Below are 4,898 nucleotides of genomic sequence, written 5' to 3'. Positions count from 1 at the left end.
AAAACTGTAAGTGATTAATGTTTTCAGCCTAGATAAAAAACGGTTCCCAGAATGATTTGAATCATGACCTTCAGGACAGACAGTGCATCAGGATATATATGACACCTGAAAAAAAAAGTTCCATTCTCTACTGCTGTTGATGTAAAAGTGGTATACAACTACTTGCTAGATAATAGCTGAAAGATTTGTGGTTCGCTTTCTTGGATCTGGGAAGCGCAGTACAGCATAATGATGCATTCTCAGCTTGTCTAGATAACATAAATAGCATTGCTCAATGCATACATTTGACACTTTATTTACTCCAAAAGTCAGCATAGATGAGCATTGAGTCTGTACAATAAACACCTCAGTTCTGTTTCTAGCTCTCACAGGAGGGACCAAATGCAAACACTGGATTAACTTATTTACAGAATGGCTGGAGCATTAGCTGGCTATTGCCTGTAGTGGGAATATTATGCCTTGGTCAAAAGAAAGACTCCGGTCTGCACTGAAATATAAATAGCAATCACAAGAACTAACACCTCAAGGCATGACCTGGCTTGTAGTTTACTGCCATTTCTTCTATGCCAGTCCTTCCCCATGTACAGCTTCTTCTAATTGAACAAAAAATATCATCGGTTCATTTTACAATTCATAAAATCCGGTACACTCAAGAGTACTTACTGAACCTTATATAAAATCCCCAAGTGGTAGGCAACAACATGTTTTCTCTGCAGAAGAAAGCAAACAATTAAATCAGATGGGATGAGAGAGAGTGAAAAGATGATTTGTCTACAGAAATCAGCTAGATCCCTTATGTGTTCATTCTAACAGTTGACTTTATTCATAGAAGCAGAATTTTTTTGAGAAGAAAATTCAAGTCAGGCAGCAGAGGGGAGATGGTGGCATCTGGACTCCCCTGAAGCCAACTTGACTTTTTACCATATCCAAGTTATAATATCTGAGTAGCCATACTAAATAACAGGGGGGGGAAACACTTAAAGACGAATATTTATTTTGTATACATTGCCAATGATGAGAAACAATAGTTGCATATTGAGTCCTTTTCCACATATACAGGCACACAACTTGCAATCCAATTATTTTAAGCTAAGCTAAATGAAAAAATAGATTGTGCTATCGCCTAAAAACCCATCAATAGCCACTGTAAGGATCAATAGTCTAAAAAAATATTGACTGCTCATGTCACAACCTGTACTTTCCATTCCACACTAAATACGATTGTAGATCAATATTTGCCAGATGTCCATCTGGAAACAAAACATTCTGGCTATGGTCTCTGTCCTTAACCTTGCAAAAAATATTGGTCTTTACATTTCATTTAAACATGGCCTGGTGTGCTGTAGTATTCCACTAGCAGCATCTCCCAGATGTCTCATTATCTTCCTCTTCTAAACGTAGCAAGGGAGGTACTTTCCATGGCTTTCATTAGTCTGCTGCCCCACATCGTACAAATCAGACGTCATCATTCTGACAGTAGAGATGTGTTTATTCAGAAGGGGATGAGAGGGAAGTGCTGGTCTAGGAATGAGGGGCAGTTCCTTATCTTTAAAGAGAGTAGACTATCAAGACTCACACCCTGGTGAAACAAGCATGCTTCTCTTGCACACCTATATTATCGATGGATCTCCTTCTAAAAAAAATCACCCCTTTTTTAAAAAATGAAAGGCTGTACAACACAAAAGCTCCCCAGCTGTTAAAATCCCAATCCCTCTGTTGTGCAAGCTGCCACTCCCCCAAACAGATTTGAGGCGCTGAATTTGTTGAGTGCAGAAATGTTCCCATTTCTCAGTTGTGGGTGGCATGGGCACAGGCACTCGCGTGCCCCGAGCCCAAGGAGCCGCAGCACTGACCAAGGCTCCGCTGGTGAGGCAGAGGGGGAGCGGCACTGCCGGCAGGATTTGTCTTCTCTGAGTCCTGCAGTGAGAACTGAGTAAGTGCTGTGGCACTTCGCATCCGAAGGAGGAGCTGGATCTTGTGTTGTCAGAGGGGGAGAGAAGGTTTAAATAGGTAATTTTTAGAGACTCAAAACTGAAAAGTGTAAACATTGTTAACATTTCTTTAAAATTCTGGCAGGGAATGAAAGCCGCCTGGATGCGTGCCATCCTACAGTTGCAAAAACGTTTAGCAAACCATATGCTGCCCTAGAAGACAGGTCCTAGACAGATCCTCCCCGATAGGTTTGAGAGTAGCAGCATGCAGGTCTTGGAGCACTGCTGCCATTGCCCCATCCAGCACCACTGCGCTTCCTGTATCTCCAACAGAGTTTTGTATTGGGTCTGGCTGAGATGGAGTTAATTTTCCCCATAACAGCCCTCATAGTGCTGTGCTTTGTATCGGTAGATAGAAAGGTGTTGATAACAAAGCAGTGTTTTGGCTACTGCTGAGCAGTGCTTGCACAGCGTCAAGGCTGTCTCTCCAACATTTCCCCCCCTCACCAGTAGGCTGGGGTGGCCAAGATCTTCGGAGGGGACATGGCCAGGACAGCTGACCCAAACTGACCAAAGGGATATTCCATACCATATGACTTCTGCTCAGCAATCCTAAGAGAAAGGAGGAGCTGGGGCAGGGGGGGAGGAGGCACTTGTTATTACGATGTTTGTCTTCTGGAGCAACCGCTACGCATACTGAAGCCCTGCTTCCCAAGAAGTGGCTGGACATTACCTGCTGATGGGAAGTAGCAAATAAATATTTTGTTTTCCTTTCCTTCTGCATGTGGCCTTTGCTTTTACTTTATTAAACTGCCTTTATCTTGACCCACGAGTTTTTTCCATCTTATTGTCTCCCCATCCTGTCCTGCTGAGGAGGGGAGCGATAAAGCAGCTTCGTGGGCACCTGGCTCTAGCCAAAGTCAACCCACCACAGGTTTGTTAGATGTGTTGCTGCACAAGGTCCTAGAGATAGTGGGCAGCGCTAGTGTTGACATGGGAAAGTATGGATGCATCTCTTTTCAAATGTAAATAGTTCCTCTTTCCATTTATATTCCTGTAGCAGGCATACAAATATCCTTCTGATTTACCTGCAGGTTATTAAAAAGAGTCTAAATTTCCTTTGCATTTGATTTTGCATAATATGGTTCCATAGAGAATAGTTCCACTTTATCAATATAATTCTGCAGTAACTTTACGGGCATCTTTAGTTCTACATCAGTAAGAAATGAATGTATGCAATTTGAGAGTCAAACATTAGGATTTTTCACAAGTTTTCTGTAGCTTAGAAAAAAACACTGATTTAAGAACTGCAGTGTAGATGTTCTTAACATGCTGTCAATGACTGCTATTCAACATGACTTCAAAAATTAACATGTCAGTTGCTTACATTTTACTCTCTTGTCTGAGCAGCCCTGGTGAATTTGTCAGTACACTAGTGTAACTGAAGCAGAATTTGGCCCAGTGATGCAAGATGCCATTAGCATTTCAAAACAGGCAACATTTTGCAACAATGACAAATATCCTACAACTCACATAAATTACATGTGTTTGCACAGACTTCTGTCTGGTCGCACAAAAGACTCATTTTTTCCCGAAATTCCAAATGGCTAAATCAGAGGTTCCTGCATGCCTACCATCTCAACATCAATTAATTGTACGCTTCTCAACCCTGTATCTTCCCAGTCCCACAAATTATTCTGGCCCTTTCAGCCTGACATTAATTACAGTGCCTCACAATTCACACCGATACACTTTATCTTGGACTCAAACTGTCTCTCATGGTGATAGCTCCAACCATACATACCAGTCCTTCTACAGTTCATACTGGTTTCTCACAGCTTTAGTACCTGTAGCCTGTAATATAATTATCATCAGCTTCATCATCCTATCTTCTCCACTGTCCATCTCTGCTCCTCCTGCACTTACATAGGTTCTCCACTCCTTTTTCAGGTCCAGGGAGGAAACTTCAGATATGGTTCACTCCTGCCCGTAGCTCTGAATGCCAGGGAGAAGGAGAAACAGGGTATTTTAGCAGAGGCTGGGGAACAGAGAAAGCTTAAAAACATTGAGAACTTTTCTTGTAGATTACTGTCTTCTCCTAGCGGATTGATAGAAGAGTTGGTTTGAACACTGCAGTCACAACCAACAGACTGGTGATTTTTCAGCTACTGGTTATAATCTAGATTTCTATATTGGGGAAAATGCAAAGATCCCAATAGTGGGCAAAGATCCCTAATTTAGACATAGTGGGCGGGGCTGCCTAGTTGGGCAAAAGAGCAGCAGCATGGTCAATGCCTGTGGGAATATTCCAGCCTGACAGCTCTGCAGCATCTGTATTTTGGTGGCCTCACTGAAGGCTCCCGGGAACACACAGCTGCCAGCTGCAGGCTGGCAGAGCCTGTGGGGATGATCGCTGCCGGCAAACGCCCTGGGGGCCTCGCTGCTTTCCCCAAAGGATTCTTCCCTGCTGTGGGCTGCTGGTGCTGAGCAGGGAAGCCACAGCCACAGAGGCAAACAGCGGGAAGACAGAGAGAGTCTCAGGAAGGCTTTAGCAGCAGGAGGGCTACAGAGCATTGCACTGAGAGAAAGAAAATGATGAGATGAAGGGAGGGAAGAAAACCAGCCTCTCTCTTTCTAGCTAAGTACTGTGTTCTATCTCCCTTCCCCGCCATCCCATTTTTAGGATTATTAGGAAAAAGCAGACCCCTACCACCCTCTCACAACCTCCATGTTCAGGGTGAGCACACTCCCGGGAGCCCACAGCACTTCTGGAGCTCTAGCTGTGCATTTCAGGCATGGCCACAATAAGGCTGTCCCAGCCACAGCCAGACCACCCCAAGGACAGCAAGGCCAATACTGCTGACTCAGGAGATGCTTCCATTCCCTGCAGCTGCAGGGAGAGGTTTAGGTTGGATGTCTTACATCGATTAGGGAGCCTGGCACCATGCACTGCCACACTGTAGTGAG

The 4,898-nt window shown here is 44.0% G+C and overlaps 1 long non-coding RNA gene across 1 annotated transcript in view; it reads right to left on the bottom strand.

Annotated features, from left to right (window-relative positions):
* Positions 1-324: 324 nt before the first annotated feature.
* The window catches only part of LOC103921519, a 22,222-nt gene continuing 17,648 nt past the window's right edge, over positions 325-4,898 (bottom strand). The window contains exons 3-4 of the long non-coding RNA XR_663853.1: positions 3,779-3,926; positions 325-1,974 (exon numbers count right to left, since the gene is read on the bottom strand). This is a non-coding gene — a long non-coding RNA (uncharacterized LOC103921519). The remainder of the gene's footprint in view (positions 1,975-3,778; positions 3,927-4,898) is intronic.

The sequence above is a fragment of the Pygoscelis adeliae genome, unplaced genomic scaffold, assembly GCF_000699105.1.
Source record: "Pygoscelis adeliae isolate BGI_AS28 unplaced genomic scaffold, ASM69910v1 Scaffold8, whole genome shotgun sequence".
Lineage (NCBI taxonomy): Eukaryota > Metazoa > Chordata > Aves > Sphenisciformes > Spheniscidae > Pygoscelis > Pygoscelis adeliae.
Note: the sequence above shows the minus strand (reverse complement) of the source record. Positions and strands in the feature narration are given on the sequence as shown.